The sequence below is a fragment of the Oncorhynchus tshawytscha genome, linkage group LG26, assembly GCF_018296145.1.
Source record: "Oncorhynchus tshawytscha isolate Ot180627B linkage group LG26, Otsh_v2.0, whole genome shotgun sequence".
Taxonomy (NCBI): Eukaryota; Metazoa; Chordata; class Actinopteri; order Salmoniformes; family Salmonidae; genus Oncorhynchus; species Oncorhynchus tshawytscha.
In genome coordinates, this window is record NC_056454.1 from 5102660 (window position 1) to 5120443 (window position 17784).

At 40.6% G+C, this 17784-nt stretch overlaps 1 protein-coding gene across 4 annotated transcripts in view; it reads left to right on the plus strand.

Annotated features, from left to right (window-relative positions):
- The first annotated feature begins 1992 nt into the window (after nucleotides 1-1992).
- The window catches only part of LOC112225082 (collagen alpha-3(VI) chain), a 94495-nt gene continuing 78703 nt past the window's right edge, over nucleotides 1993-17784 (plus strand). For 2 of the 4 annotated variants that reach the window (XM_024388696.2, XM_024388701.2), the window contains exon 1: nucleotides 1994-2255. The gene's annotated coding sequence lies outside the window, so the exon portion shown is untranslated. Of the gene's footprint in view, nucleotides 2256-17784 lie in introns of all 4 variants that reach the window. The other 2 variants (XM_024388697.2, XM_024388702.2) reach the window with 2 other exon arrangements.

Consider the following 17784-nt stretch of genomic DNA (forward strand, 5'->3'; position numbering starts at 1 on the left):
ACATGTCACCATTCCAGTGCATGTTGGGCTACCAGCTGGTCCTGGCCCCATGGCATCAGAGCCAGACCGAAGCTGCTGTAGTGGAGGAATGGGTGCAGCGCTCGAAGGAGACCTGGAGAGCCATCCAGGAATCACTGAAACAAGCTGGTGGACGGCACAAGAGGAATGCTGACTGCAGTGAGGCCCCCGTGTTCGCACCGGGGTCCGGGTCTGGCTCTCGACCCGAAACCTCCGCCTGCCCTCCGCCTGCCCTGCCGGAAGCTGGGGCCGCAGTGTGTGGGGCCATTTAAAGTCCTGAGGAGGATAAACAAGGTGTGTTATAGGTTACAGCTTCCTTCTTACTATCATATTAACCCCTCGTTTCATGTGTCTCTCCTCAGGCCGGTGGTGGCTGGTCCCCTGCCTGTTTGGCCGGCGCTCGGCTTTCGTCGTCCCTGGTCTACTAGCTGCCACCGATCCCCTTTTCCTTTTCTGTTTGTTTTGTCTTATTAGTTGCATCTTATTTTGTTTTTGATTCAGTACTATTTAAGCCTGTTAGGCCCGCCTGTTTTTGTGTGGGCTTGTTTTCTGTTAGTCAGGTTGTGCGTGTAGTGTTCCTGTCTGTTTGTGCCCTGTGTTGGCTTGGCCATTTTGGTGATTATTTCGCCTGTTGTTTTGGGCGTTGGCATTGGAAACCGAAACAAAGTCCGGTTTCCCAGTATCCTCTGCTCTCTGCGTTTGACTCCGCACCCACCACTTCAGGCGTTGTGACAGCTGCGGCCTCTACTTACAGCTACTCTTTTAGGCTTTTTTTCTGCAGCCATTCTTCTCATTGGCTTAGATTTTAACATTTCGTACATTTTTGGGATGTTGTGAATTGCTTAAATTCTCATAATGCAAGTTCAGAGTGAAATTAAAGCAGTTACATTATATCATGTATTTTGTACATGCACTTTTACCTTGCATGAATTATTGGCAGCCTGCATAAACTTCCCAGAATTAGAGGTTGGAATAAATTATAAAATAGTATTTGGAGTATTGCAGTCTTTTTTAAATTGTCTAAATGGGGCCCTGGAGGTTCTGCACTGTCGTTTCAAGAAGTTGCAACAAAAACTTTACAAAGCATTATCAGGGACTTGTGTACCAGTATATGACTGTATTTTAATTAGTTCCATGGCATTGTATGGTTATTTTAGCAGACTTTCACTAGCAGCAGTATTGCATTTCCATCTGGTGCCAAACTATTTCATTAGTGCTCAACACTGTCTTGCACATTCCTGAAGAACATCTTGACACTAAGCAAGTGTAATCATCTAATTTGTGGGGGCTCCAAACCAAGGTCTTGGCATACCAACAAATCATCCATCCACATTCTGATATGTTGTGCACAGTCAATGGCCGTGGAATAATTTTCACAGCACGGGACCTGTTTATTCTCTCTTCTTCTCTCTCCCTATCCCTCTCACCCTCTCTCTGTTACAGAGCGAGAACCAGCTGAACCAAGACCCAGAGGTAAGACTCTGTCCCAAGTTTCAAAGAGCCTTGTCATTCCATTTAGCATGGCTAAATGAGAGGGAATCGCTAGGGGTGCGTCGCATTAAAACCACATGCCAGTTACTTAAACTGCTTGCAAACTTGACTCAACTTTGACATCAAGAGAAAAAACAAAAGAGTAGAGTGATAACTTAATGATGCTGTTTTTGTGTTGTTGTTTTTTCCTTTTGAAACAAATATCCAGATCTCCAGGTTGCCAGGTTAACCAAAAGGGCCCTGCAGCGTTGGAGGAAGAAAAGAAAGGAAGGAGGGGAGGGGAGAATCCTGCTCTAGGTTTGTGACATCACATCTAGATCAAACAGGGCTGTGCATCTGGTTCTTGTTTAAGACTCCTTTTTTTCTCCCCTACCCCTCCTCAATCTTTTCATTTTTTCCCTCTTTGGAGAAAGTGGGAGGAGGAAAAGAGGGGTGGCAGTGCTCCAGGAGGTTGGGAGTTTGTTCCATCTCAACCTTAGAGTCAGTGCCACAGTTCCTCTGCAGAGTGATCGGGAGGGTGTCAGTCTGTTTCTGAAGTGCTGAGTTTCAGTGTGTGCCGATAACCAAGGCTCCTCTGCGGTCTATCAGCCCATCTCCACCACGCTCATCCGCCTTCCTTCGGGGGAGCTGGACAAGCCAGCTGCACAGAGAGGAAATACCTGGAGGATAATGACCTAAAGGCCTTTGTCATTTTGCAGATTTTTGTTTTTACCAAAGGCTGTGGAATACAGCTATTTCAGCTCAGGGTAAGTGATAATTTTGAACTTGTGTTTGCCTGAAACTGGCCATGGTAGGACGCCTCATTATAACATGTGAGCATGCAAGCACACCTTGCATAATAATAGGTTTTGTCTGACATGTTGAGTTTATCTCTCATAAATATCAGACACCATGTGTTTGAAGGCAGAGTGATAGCTACACTTAGAGTGGTTGAAGAGTGGAAGGTTTAGACGTAAGCTGCAGTTACAGTGGGGCAAATGAGGAGTGCTTAAAGGGCAATTCCGTCACTTTTCAACCTCATATTCATAATCTCCTGCACCAAACCAGTGTCGCATATGTGGAAACAGATTTTCTATGATCTATAGTCAAAAAGATAAGGTCATACATTTTTTTGAGACATCACAGGGTAGAATTAAAAGTAAAAACTGTGAATTTTCAATCTTTACAGCCCAAGGTTTTTTAATTTATTTTTTCCCTTTAATGATAGGGCAAAATGTAGATTTCTGTCTAAATATAATTGGAATGTTACTATATTTAGAAAGCATTCCAAACAAATTATTGTTCATGAGCTGGCCATAAACAATAACTGCAATAACTGGTAATGTTGAATAGTTTTAGAAAAGTCTGGAATTCACCTTTCTGGTATTAAAAAATATATATTTAAATTAGAGGTGTAGTCACTTTTGAGTACACAAGCTCAAGTTTATAGTACAAATATTATGAAAATTGAAAAATCATTCGATTTTTTTTTCTATTCATCAAAAGTGGAGCAATTGGTCTCGAAATGACTGAAATGCTTTCTAAATATAGTAACATTCCAATTATAAACAATTTACTATAATAATTCACCTTTCTTATAGCTGTAAAAATAAATATGATCATACTTTGTGACAGTACAATATTGACACCATTTCATATAACTGACAGATATTTTTCTTCCAAACGCCCACTGAGTGGAGCAGAGACACATTTCAAATGTGTGCAGACTCGTTAGAACTTCAGCTTTAAGCTGAAGCTTTGTCCATCTGTGACCATGGGAAAGTTAACTTGTTTAAATTCTATGAAATGATTGAGTATTTTTTCATGTTGAGAGCTCTAGAACCAGATGTGAATATCCCAGGATTTGCTAGACTGACACCTTTCATATGCTGTCTCCCAAGCTGGGCTCCATCACTCACAGGAAGAGCAAAACAATTATTTGTCTGGATAGGCCAGAAAATATGGCACTCCCAATGCAAATGTGTGGTCTAAAACCTGACACTTCAAGTCTGCTCCGCAGAGAGAGTAGTAGTGGAGAGCAGCCAGATGGATCTTTCTGGCACTATAAGGCTCAGGACCCTACAACGTTCACAGATTGCTTTGTTCACCAAAATGTCAGTCGGAACCGGTCCAGAACCGCTAAAATGCATAATCTCTGCAACTCGACATTGAGTGCTTGTTTCAAACTTGTTTTCTTTGTTGCTCACTTTGGGAAAAACCCTGAAATACCTGCATCAAGATGAAATCCAAGTGCAGATCATTTACCAGACCAGAGTTGTGAACATATAAGGGACTGCATTCCACAAAGTTGGGCAGTCACGCTCTCCTCCACGGACGTGTGGTGTATTTGAGAAGTGTTTGACCTAATTCCAATGTAGTGTTCATTTAAGGCTTTATTGGAGCCCTATGTAAACAGGCATATCACAATAGCAGCACTGAATGAAATGTGTTCTCCAAGAAGCTCATGTCAAAGTGTCCCAGAGTCACTTGTTCATTGTTTGCTTGTTTTAATATGCATATTATTTTAGCATTTGTAACATTTGTAACACTTAGCGTAACATAAGTGTCCTCCAATAGCTGTTAGTATAAATAAATACACTGTATTCCAGACTGATAGAACTGGCTTGACATGGAAACGTCTGGAATACATTTCACAATCTATTACTGGAATAGATTGTGTCACTACACTGGCGATTCAACACCACCGATCTGTGGCGGTTGAGTGTAGAGATGTTTTCAGCTCCAGCTCCAAACCACACCCTCTGTAGCGAATGGGATAGTGGAAAGTGTGAAGAAAGAGCATTTTCCACACTACCAGCCAGATGGACTGAGAAACCTGGGGGAGTTTGGTCCTTCCATATGAAATCTAGAGTCAGGGAAAACCAGGTGTACATCATTAATCTTTACCCTCACATCCATGGCTGTCCAAGTGTAGACACTGGAATTCAGCTCTGCCTTCACAGTGTTTTATGACTTGCTGAGGGATATGGTCAGAAAATACATTTTATTCCTTCCCCCAAGTTAATGCAGAATTGAGTTACACTGAAAATAGTCATAAGTAGTTGTGTTATGCGCTACTGCACCAGGACTGTTTGATATGACCATTTCTATGATTTTAAAAAGCAAGATATTGTTCAAAATGTATTTCAGCAGAGGCACGAAGAAAAAACGTATTGCTGTATTTCAAAAGTGAAGTCAGTGAAGTTAGTCATGAGTATGTTTTTGTAAGTGCTTAATCTTTTCCATTTCACTCCCGAAAATGTACTCCCTACACAGTTGTACTCCCACAGCCAGGTTTTTGGAGAAGCTCTTATCATTAAACACTGGCAGAGCAGCAATAGGAAAATATTTTTGAAGGAGTTGCTTTGTAAATCAGGCTAGCTGTACTTTATTGCTCCTCTGTGCTCTCCAACAAGGTCTTAGTTTTTTCCCATGCTGCAGCACAGACATTTGGGGGGGATTTGGAGCCATTTTTAAGGCACATATGAAAGAGTTTGTCCTCAAGGGTAATTTCTTTCAGAGTGAGCATTTTCTCCAAGTTTCATGACTTCATGATTCACTACAACTGATGCCATTACTCATCCGAATGGTTAATGTCTAGATCCATGTGTGGCTAATTAGTTGTTCTATCAATGCTTTGGAACTCTTTGAAACTATACTTAGTTTCTAGATCATGTGCCGTGCTTTTGTGTCTTGTGGAAGGGAGTGTCATTGTAATGTAAACTTTGCAGTTATCACAAAGTCTTGAGAAACCATTTGCCAATGCCTATATTCACAAAGGATCTCTGGGTAGGTGTGTTAATCTATTATGATCTCTATAAAACATAACTTGTTCTAGATTAGCTTTCCTACTCACATGTTTGGGAATACGAGCCCATATTTTGACAATGTGCAAAGAACATGGAGTTTCGTGGTGATTATCACCTACTGGGACTGTTTCTTTCTATCATACTTTGTACGATTGCTCGTACAAACTTAGTTTGTTCAATAGCAGTGGCTGGTGTAAGGGGTCAAAGTCAGCAAGCCTGAAGCATTAGGATACACATCTGCTAGGTGTCAGACAGGCTAACAGGGACCATCTGTGTGAAACTCGCCTGCCTGCATGCCTGGCGCCTGTCCTCTTTTAACCTTAATTGATACTTCATCTGCAGCACATACTGTATGTCATATCCTGCCAGATGGTTGGAGAGGCCTTTTGGCCAGTGTGCCCCTTTGATTGGCTCATTCACAGGGGACAGACTTCAGGTGTTCTTAGTTGGCACAGTTTGAGGTTAATGTTGAGAAATAGAATGCAGAGAAGACATTTAATTTTGAAAGTAGCAATGTCCATTCTAGACCCTCAATTTCTACCTGAAACTTTTCTTGTGTTTATTTTCTATTGTGCCAGCAGAGTACATCTCAGAACTCATTGTAGCCAAGAGGCCTAATTAAGCATGGGTCTCTGGCCTAGAGTTATAGGTTCTATACAGTAAGATCACATTTGGATAGTTGCTGGTGTAGTGTTAATGTGTGAACCCCACGTTACATTGACCTTGCATCATGATTTGTGGGAGACAAGCAGCATCTGGGAGCAAGGCCCTGTATTGCACAGATCATGGCCATTTAGTGTAATAGAGCCCAGTGGGCCGCTTAGCTCCAAAAATCTGAAACAATCATATTTTTTTGTGAAAAGCACAAACTTGTAAATGTAGATGTATGTACCCTGAAAATATTTAGATATGGAGCCAACCCAGATTTGGCCCCAGGGGGGGTGTGGCTGCAATTTTTCAAAATTGTAACTAGAGCTGTGTTCAAATACCCATACTAACTGCACTATTTATGCTGTATATTGAGTATGTGGTATGCTTGTTGGTCATAGTATGGATATAGTTAGTATGCCAAAAGATCCCGGATGTCATACTACATTCACCAAAGTAACCAAGCAGTGGACCCTATTGCTGTGCTTTTAGGGCCGATAATGCATATCCTCAGAAAATGACTACACAACATTTTCAGATTGAAGAATATGGTGGAAAATATGCAGCCGAAGTCCAATGAGAGAGGATACAAATTCATTGCTTTAACTAATTATGACAAATGTAAAATAAATGTTGAGCAATATAATAAAGTAATGACTTCAAATAAGTTACGTTACATGTTGTGTTGGCTGACAATTGTTAGCTCCGCTGGCTACATAGCATATCATTACAGCAATTGCTGGTATGTTCCGGTAATATAGCTAGATACCTAACATTAGTTGGCTATTAATATATAAAACTTGACAGTATTGTAACTACTGTATATGCTATCTAACTAACTACCCAACGTTTATTGACTTGATTATTCACGTCATTCTTAGCATAGCCAAGTTGTATATTCATTGTGTGTTCTCAATGGACATTGTTAATGAAGTTGTAAGATGTCTAGTTAATAATTTATTAGCTATGCTAAGAAGCTAGCAAGATTTTGCCTAGCAACATCATCTACTTCCGGTAGACAGGCGAAGCGCTAGTACACTCAACTGAAAGGATACTGTTTGTTTACATTATACTAAAATGATAGTATGTGGTGTATACTCATTTAGTATTTAGTATACAGTATATTAGTATGGGTATTCAGGCACAGCTACTATATTTTGGTATTCAGATGTATTGTTTAAGATAAAGGCTCCAAATTTGACCATTAGGTAGATTTATGGACCCTGAAAAGATTTAGACATGGAGCCCCCAGAGATTTGGCCCATGGGGGCCTTGGCTGTCATCTTATGAAATGGCCACAGACGGTGTTATAATTTGCAGTTCAGAAGGAACATTTTGAGATTAATACACCATAAACGGCCACGGTTGGTAATACAATTTTGAAGGCTTTTTTTGAGATAAACACACCAAATTTGTCACATAGGTAGATTTATATAGCCTGAAAAAAATGACATATGGAGCCCCCAGAGATTTGGCCCATGGGGGTCTTGGCAGTCATCTTATGAAATGGCCACAGACGGTGTTATCATTTGCAGTTCAGAAGACATATTTTCAGATTAACACACCATATTTGGCACAGAGGCAGATATGTGGAGCCACCACAGATTGGCCCGTGAGGGCCTTATCAGCTATTTTACTAAAATGCTGCAACATGAGCCACTATTTTGCAAACCTTTAATCTACAAAAAGTCATTCCTATAATTGTTTGATTTTAAAAGTAATATATTTCTGCCATATACAGTACTTGCCATGAATCACAGAGTATATTCAAATTAGTACAGAGTGAAATGTAACATTTCTGGGATGAGTGTAGCGGAGGGGAGTTTAAATGTTTCTATTGATGAGGTAGCCCTCCTGCGACTTAAACCACCCTCGGCCAAAGACGGAATATTTTTGGCGTCTAATTGTTAAGACGTTTGGTTATGGAGCAGGAGACTGGGGGGTTCACATCCTACCAGTTACATGAGCATGTAAACAAATGGCTACAAAAGCTACTTTGCAATGCCCATATAAGGAGCAAATTCGGACTAACTACAGCTGTAACTGGGAGAATATAGCAGCCATTAGGGTGGAATGGTTCACAATTGCTGTGGAAAATCCTCTCAAGCTGTGTTTCAGTTAGAACTGTGCCTAGCAGACAGAATGTTTTACTTTCAACCTGTTTCATGAACAAAGGTATGAGAATTTATAATCCTGTAATTGGAACCAATTAAAGGCCATGTCACAGTTTAGTATAGAACCAACTCAGTGGCATTGTGGTGTGTCTGCCCTGAGATTGTAAGTTTGGGAGTTCGATCCACAGCGGAATCATACCAAAGACTGTAAAAATGGGAAATGGTCCTTTTGAATTCCGCAATAGTGTTACCGTTTTGAAAATGTCTGCCCTTTTTTAGTCAACTAAATGGCCTTTAATTTTAGAAATGGCATGTATAGAGCCGACACTATTCCTTATTCAACATGTCAGAAAGGCATGTTTGTTCTACATAACATATTTCTATCTACATATTTCTATCCTGCTGAACGAGCCCCAGGTTGTTAGCTATAGCTAGCTAATGAGGTAACATGACTGAAAAAGGTGTAGCCTAATGGGCTGGTCCGCAAGTAGCCTAGTTTTAGTACGGCCCGTGATATGCTTTATGAATGTAAAATGCGAACAGCCAATGTAAAATGCGACCAAAAATCTATTGCTGGTATTATGGGTAATAACTTTTTTTTATGGTAATAGATTGAAGACATTTTCTCAGAGGAAAGATGGAGACTAGGCTAGTACGTTGGCTACAGAACCTGGCTACAAAATACAATGGGGAAAGTGCGAGGGTTGAGCGAGATTACAAATTCAAAAAGGGGAGAAAAACATAGCTAGACGGTTGTTTTACTATTAAACTTAAAGCTACATTACTGTATGTAACTTTTTGGGTGACCAGGCCAGATTCCCATAGAAATGTGAGTTATTGATCTTTCATTCATTTTGAAAGCAAGTCTATGAAGCAGTAGATCTGTGTGTGCGATTTTTATTCTTCCCGATCAGAAGTTTAGTTTTTGCGTCTTTTACTTTCGATTTTGTACACCAGCTTCAAACGGTTGAATAGACAATATTTTTGCTTGTGGTAAATATATTCCACAGCGGATTAGATGGTACAATGACTGCTTGTTTTGTCACATAAACTGAAATTAGGCAAACTATTATAATTTTATCAACAAGGAAATGTTGGAGTGATTTCTGCATGGTGCATCTTTAATGTTTTTTTATTTTGTAAAGCAGCTTGTGTTTCTTAATAAGCAGGCAAATCTTACTAGAAGACTGGTGGTGACTGGATAGCTATGGGGAAGCAAGAGAGTTGCGTGCACGATGTGTATAATCAGAGGCAGAGCTGAAACAGAGCCTGTCTGCCCACACTCATCACTTGCTCCCCTACAGTTCACCAGCTGATGTAGGCTAGGCTGTGTGTCGGATCCTTCCCTCTGCTGAACAGAACTGCACAGCGCATCTGTGCTGCTAATATTAATTGTGCTTATCACTGTAAAGCTCTCAATCTCTCCAAAAATTATTGTCCAGTTCATTTAATGGTAAGATTTTAGTCACAGAGATAATTTAGTCTCAACTCTTTTTTTAATCAAATTAAATAAAACAATTTTTGTTCAGTTATAGTTTTTTCTATTTAGTCAGTTATAGTCTAGTCAATTGCCACTGAAAATAGGTGTGTTTGACTCATCCTGAAAAACATGAAAGGTCACTTTGCTCTCCACAATACGGTGCACTTATCTCAAATTGAAAGCTAATTTGAGCAATCTGATTATGTCAGTTAAGTGGTTGTGAAGATAAAGTATGAGCCAAAAGTTGTAGAGGCCCTAAACATCAGTTTTGAACTAAAAATGGGTTTCATGGCAGAATGAATCAGAGACATGTTTGGAAACTGGTTTGTGAATGAAGGCAATAATTCTGCTTTTTTTCTATCCCACACTGTTTATCTCTATATTTAGCTTGTTGTGTTTCTGGCTCATGATGACCTGTGCAATATGGAAATGAGTGTGCTCCATGTTTTTCTTTGTGCAGCTAGGCAGAGTGAAAGCCATAATGATGATATGTTGGTCAGCTTAGCTGCCTCGGCCGAGACACTTCTCGGCAGAGACACTTCTCGGCACAGAAGTGGCTTTCGAGTGACCCTGAAAAGACTTCAGCACATGAATGGAGAGCACAGCCATCTAGCAGCTTATAAGCCTTTTTCTCTTATTTTTATTTGAAGTGGATAGGTAGTAGATAGGTAGTAGATGAGTAGGATAGACAGTTGGAAGTGTTTGACCTTGTCTAGACAACTTTGTCTGCTTTGACTGGAGGCCTCAGAACACACTGTAGTTGTAGTATGTATTGTAGTTGAATACTGTACTGACTGATCACTAGTACCGGACAATAACAAATTAGACTTCTGTGAGATCGCATGTATAGCAAAAAGCATCAATCACAAAGCACTCATCTTTTCTGTTACCCATCAGTACAGTGAATTCCTAGATCCTGTTTAGATCAAAATGAAAAACAGCCTCTATCTCAAGGCCATCAGACTGTTAAATACTCACCACTAACCGGCCTCTGCACAGTACCCTGCCCTAAACTTTACTCACTGTTACTCACTGGCTACTACCTGGTACTCAACCTTGCACCTTAGAGGCTGCTGACTATGTACAGTGCATTCGGAAAGTATTGAGACCCCTTAACCCTTAATTCCATTCTTTGTTACTTTACAGCCTTATAATAAAATGTATTAAGTAGGTGCTCCAATAAAGGACTGCATAAAGGCTCTGAATACTTATGTAAATGTGAAATTTCCAATTTTTTTATTGTAAAAGATTAGCAAAAATGTCTAAACCCGTTTTCACTTTTTCATTACTGGGTATTGTGTGTAGGCTGATGAAGGATTAAAAATATATATATTAGAATAAAATTGTGGAAAGAGTCAAGGGGTTTGAATACTTTCTGAGTGCACTGTATGCTATTATATACTACTATTATGTGCTATTCTATATTACGTATTTCTGAGGTATATTACACCTCCTGCTATAATGTGGATAAAGAGTTACTTACCTAACAGAATATAGAGGGTGTTCTTTAATGGAAGCCTCTCAAATATAATCCAGTTAGAATCAGGAATTCCCCAGGGTAGCTGTTTAAACCCCTTGCTTTTTTCCATTTTTACGAACGACATGCCACTGACTTTGAATAAAGCCAGAGTGTCTATGTATGTGGATGACTCAACACTATACACCATAGCTACTACAGTGACTGAAATGACTGCAACCCTCAACAAAGAGCTGCAGTTAGTTTCAGAGTGGGTGGCAAGGAATAAGTTAGCACTAAATATTTCTAAAACTAAAAGCATTGTATTTGGAAAAAAACACTCACTAAAACTTAAACCTCAACTACATCTTGTAATAAATAATGTGGAAATTGAGCAAGTTGAGATGACTAAACTGTTTAGAGTAACCCTACATTGTAAACTGTCATGGTCAAAACATATTGATGCAGTAGTAGCTAAGATGGGGAGAAGTCTGTAGATAATAAAGTGATGACTTCATCACTACTTTTATTTATGAGAGGTATTGACATATTGAATGCACTGAGCTGTCTGTCTGAACTACTGGCACACAGCTCAGACACCCATGCGTACTCCACAAGACATGCCGCAAGAGGTCTCTTCACAGTCCCCAAGTCCAGAACGACTATGGGATGCACACAGTACTACATAGAGCCATGACTAAAAATAACTCTATTCCAAATCAAGTAACTGACGCAAGCAGTAAAATAAGAAGGGCTATATAAATACATTTGATTTGATTTGATTCTGTCTCCTAGAGATGAATTGCAATTCAATTCCAGAACAACAGCAAAGGACCTTGTGAAGATGCTGGAGGAAACGGGTACAAAAGTATCTATATTCAGAGTAAAACAAGTCCTATATCGACATAACCTGAAAGGCCGCTCAGCAAGGAAGAAGCCACTGCTCCAAAACCGTCATAAAAAAGCCAGTCTATGGTTTGCAACTGCACAATGGGGACAAAGATCGTACTTTTTCTAGAAATGTCCTCTGGTCTGATGAAACAAAATATAACTGTTAGGCCATGATGACCATCGTTATGTTTGGAGGAAAAGGGGGAGGCTTGCAAGCCGAAGAACACCATCCCAACCATGAAGCACGGGGATGGCAGCATCATGTTGTGGGGGTTCTTTGCTGCACTTCACAAAATAGACGAGGAAGTAAAATTACGTGGATATATTGATTCAACATCTCAAGACATCAGTCAGGAAGTTAAAGCTTGGTCGCAAATGGGTCTTCCAAATGGTCAATGACCCCAAGCATACTTCCAAAGTTTTGGCAAAATGGCTTAAGGACAACAAAGTCAAGGTATAGGAGTGGTCATCACAAAGCCCTGACCTCTATCCTATAGAACATTTGTGGGCAGAACTGAAGAAGTGTGTGTGAGCAAGTAGGCCTACAAACATGATTCAGTTACACCAGCTCTGTCAGGAGGAATGGGCCAAAATTCACCCAACTTGTGGGAAGCTTGTGGAATGCTACCTGAAACGTTTGACCCAAGTTAAACAATTTAAAGGCAATGCTACCAAATACTAATTGAGTGTATGTAAACTTCTGACCCACTGGGAATGTGATGAAAGGAATTGTGAAAAACTGATTTAAATGTATTTGGCTAAGGTGTGTGTAATTTTCCGACTTCAACTGTATATTAATTGAAATGCTAATCCTTTGCACATGAACGCTCACTCATTCGGGAATATTTGCAATCAATATATATTTATGCCCAGTGTGTCGTTGTGATCTCTGTTGGAATCGTCAGTCTGCAGAGAGTCCGTTCATCATTGCGTCTCTCTCTCTGCTTCCCTGAAGTCTTGGGTGGTTAGAATGAATACTTCAGAGTACCATTCAGAAATGTTCTCATAGAATAGATGTTTCAGTGGTTGTTGGTCTTCACATCCCAGGTTGACATAATTTCTAGCTGCAGACTAGTAGTTATTATCTATGATTTGTTCTTATTCGGTAGGGATCGATAGTCTCAGAGTTTAACCATTTCCAGCCATGTAGCCAATACTCCACGTATGGTAAGTTAGGAATTCGACAACCATTACAACCTTAGCTAATACTGAGGTGTTCCCTCAGTGTCCATCGAGGTACATGTGGTCTGAAGAGGATTTCCTCAGGAGGGGTTTTTATTCGTAACAGTAGAAAAGGGATGTTCCATGACGCCAGATCATGTCTGTGCTCATGGCGGCGGGCCAGTGATTTAGTCAAACTTTAAAGGGAATACAATTATTTCATATTAAAGGTTTAACATCATATTATATCATTTCACAAATAGTTTAATCTTTACTCATTCATTTTAAACAAGAATTAGATGCAAACACCATAATTGAGAAACAAATTCAGAGGATTAGTCATGTGTGTTTCCTGTCCTCTCTGAGGTCACCAAATGAAACACACTCATCATACCTGTCTCTTAAGTGTCCATGGACCATTCCCACCTTCTCACAAGTGGACATGTTGTATCAAATCCCTATTTTGTGGATTTAGGAGTTCACCATGTGAAATCCTTTGTTCTCTCTATGTGTCTCTTTCTGCATGGCCAGGGGGAGAGAGTCTCCTCCAGAAATAAATGTATGACCTGAGATAACAGAACCTGGGTGTAGGAGAGAGAGGGGGGGGGAAGCCACGAGCTATACCCAAAAAAGGCCACGTCATGACACAACTTTGAAATATCTAAAATATTAAATATTTTTTATTTGTTTTACACTTTTTTGTTTACTTGATGATTCTATGTGTTATTTCATAGTTTTGATTATTCTTTAAAAACCCTTGAATGAGTAGGTGTGTCCAATTTCTTTTACTGGTACTGTATATATACTGTGTATATATATATACACTGCTCAAAAAAATAAAGGGAACACTAAAATAACACATCCTAGATCTGAATGAATGAAATTTACATAGTCATCTTCATATCATCTTTACATAGTTGAATGTGCTGACAACAAAATCACACAAAAATGATCAATGGAAATCAAATTTATCAACCCATGGAGGTCTGGATTTGGAAGCACACTCAAAATTAAAGTGGAACACCACACTACAGGCTGATCCAACTTTGATGTAATGTTCTTAAAACAAGTCTAAATGAGGCTCAGTAGTGTGTGTGGCCTTCACGTGCTTGTATGACCTCCCTACAACGCCTGGGCATGCTCCTGATGAGGTGGCGGATGGTCTCCTGAGGGATCTCCTCCCGGACCTGGACTAAAGCATCCGCCAATTCCTGGACAGTCTGTGGTGCAACGTGGCGTTAGTGGATGGAGCGAGACATGATGTCCCAGATGTGCTCAATTGGATTCAGGTCTGGGGAACGGGTGGGCCAGTCCATAGCATCAATGCCTTCCTCTTGCAGGAACTGCTGACACACTCCAGCCACATGAGGTCTAGCATTGTCTTGCATTAGGAGGAACCCAGGGCCAACCGCACCAGCATATGGTCTCACAAGGGGTCTGAGGATCTCATCCCGGTACCTAATGGCAGTCAGGCTACCTCTGGCGAGCACATGGAGGGCTGTGCGGCCCCCCAAAGAAATGCCACCCCACACCATGACTGACCCACCGCCAAACCGGTCAAGCTGGAGGATGTTGCAGGCAGCAGAATGTTCTCCACGGCGTCTCCAGACACTGTCACGTCTGTCACGTGCTCAGTGTAAACCTGCTTTCATCTGTGAAGAGTACAGGGCACCAGTGGCGAATTTGCCAATCTTGGTGTTCTCTGGCAAATGCCAAACGTCCTGCACGGTGTTGGGCTGTAAGCACAACCCCCACCTGTGGACGTCAGGCCCTCATACCACCCTCATGGAGTCTGTTTCTGACCGTTTGAGCAGACACATGTACATTTGTGGGCTGCTGGAGGTCATTTTGCAGGGCTCTGGCAGTGCTCCTCCTGCTCCTCCTTGTACAAAGGCGGAGGTAGCGGTCCTGCTGCTGGGTTGTTGCCCTCCTACGGCCTCATCCACGTCTCCTGATGTACTGGCCTGTCTCCCGGTAGCGCCTCCATGCTCTTGACACTACGCTGACAGACACAGCAAACCTTCTTGCCACAGCTCGCATTGATGTGCCGTCCTGGATGAGCTGCACTACCTGAGCCACTTGTGTGGGTTGTAGACTGCGTCTCATGCTACCACTAGAGTGAAAGCACCGCCAGCATTCAAAAGTGACCAAAGCATCAGCCAGGAAGCATAGGAACTGAGAAGTGGTCTGGTCACCACCTGCAGAACCACTCCTTTATTGGGGTGTCTTGCTAAATGCCTATAATTTCCACCTGTTGTCTATTCCATTTGCACAACAGCATGTGAAATTTATTGTCAATCAGTGTTGCTTCCTAAGTGGACAGTTTGATTTCACAGAAGTGTGATTGACTTGGAGTTACATTGTGTTGTTTTAAGTGTTCCCTTTATTTTTTTGAGCAGTGTCTATATATATATATATATATATATATATATATATATATATATATATATATACACACACACACATACTCCGGACTCTGACATTGGTCATCCTAATATTTCTTAATTTCATTTGTTTACTTTTTAGATTCATATGTATTGTGCATTGTTAGATATTACTGCACTGTCGGAGCTAGGAACACAAGTTTTTCACTACACTCACAATAACATCTGCTAAATATGTGTATGCAACCACAAAATGGGATTTAATTTGAGGACCTGACCAGTTCACCAGCATTGACATTATCAACACTGAGTGTTAGACAACACTGTCAACTATGCAGTGGGGTCTGGATTAACAGTAGGCAAAGTTGAGTGTAAACAAGTCGTCCAGATTCTGCCCTCAACGCTCAGTGTTGCATTTTTTTATGAGAGGGTAGTGTTTATGCTTTCCTTATTGCCGGGTATTGTGGATGGCTTAGATTCAAAACTCTGCTGACCTAGGCTTTAGGTCTCTGTGAAAGCGAGTCTTTTAGCCTATTTTACAATTACAATTCATTTAAATGGAATTGTGGATCAGATTTTGTGGGTTGGATGGAAACTGGGTCCAGAAATTAAGACGGCAACTTTTTTCCATGAACAGTGAGAGCCAGAATGGAAACTGTGTTTTTCAGGACTTTGGCCCAGATTTACTTTGTGTTTCTTTAAAGTGCATTTCAGCCTTTAGCTCACCCTGATTTTAACCTTTTGAAAGAGATAGGTGCTAAACTAGAGGATACAATTCCTGTGTAACAAAAGTAGCTCCACTGTAAGTCTGTCTTCGCATTACCTACTTTGAGTTTCAGGTACTTTATTTGCTCTCTTCAGAATTTCCTCCTCTATAGCTTCATGTTTGCAGGTATAAATTCTTCCATGCTTCAGCAATGAAATGCTTAATTAAATCAAGACAGGAAACCTGAGTATTGGCATCAGCTGATATTGCACCATTTATATTAATCCCTCTGATTTAGTATGGCGTTCTATTTAGTCATTCAGGTTCTGCACACACATTATCTGATGGATGCGCTTTTGTTCCTGGTAGCATGCTGTTTAATACAGAAAATAAGCAGCTAAACAAAACAGGAGAAGAGTACTGAATGTGAACAAAACCAATACTGCCTGAAAACAGAGGCTACTGATTTCTCAATAAAGGGAGAGTAATCAAGGTAATGATGAAGTCCAGGTGTGCGTAACAATGGGTAGCAGGTGTGCGTAATGATGGTTGCCAGGTGTGCGTTATCTGGGTTGCCAGGACCGGATGTTAGTAGACCAGCTGCCTCGAAAGCTGGAGAAAGGGAATTGGAGTAGGCATGACACTAGTTTCTGGTGTCCCCACACATTGACTCTGTACCGGTACCCCCCCCTGTATATAGTCTTGCTGTTATTTTACTTCTACTCTTTAATTACTTGTTACTTTATTTCTTATTCTTATCTGTATTTTTTAAAACTGCATTGTTGATTAGGGGCTCGTAAGTAAGCAGTCCACATTCCACCTGTTGTATTCGGGCGCATGTGACTACATTTGATTAGATCACTGTCACCTGCTTTTACATGCAGATGTGCACAGGTTTTCCAGGTTGAAATTGATCAACAGGGTTTATGTACTGAGGTGTGAAATCCAGGCATTTCTAACCCAAAAGAAATAAGATCTAGCTCTGCACCTGCATGCAAGATGATGAATGATTTCCGAAACTGGTATACTTCTCTGATATACTTGACAATTTCGACAATTTCAACCAACTCAACCTATCTATGCAGGGACATGCAAGTGACATTTTTTTTAAACTATCAAATTGGCAATTTCAAGCATAAATTGTGGCGTCTGGAGAGACCTAGTAGATAGAGGCATGTTCCCCCTATTCTCAACTCTGGCTGACGAGGGTGATGTGGACATGGATCACATGCTTAAATTGACTGGGTCACATCTGAGACAAACTTTTCCTCAAATTCGAGGATTACTTTCTATCACAATCTGCCCCACACCTGAGGAAAGCAGTGGATGTGAATAGTTCAAGTTGGAAGTTTACATACACCTTAGCCAAATACATTTAAACTCAGTTTCACAATTCCTGACACAATTCCTAATCCTAGTAACAATTCCCTGTCTTAAATCAGTTAGGATCACCACTTTATTTTAAGAATGTGACATATCAGAATAATAGTAGAGAGAAGGATTTATTTCAGGTTTAATTTTTTTCATCACATTCCCAATGGGTCAGAAGTTTACATATACTCAATTAGTATTTGGTAGCATTGCCTTTAAATTGTTTAACTTGGGTCAAACATTTTGGGTAGCCTTCCACAAGCTTCCCACAATAAG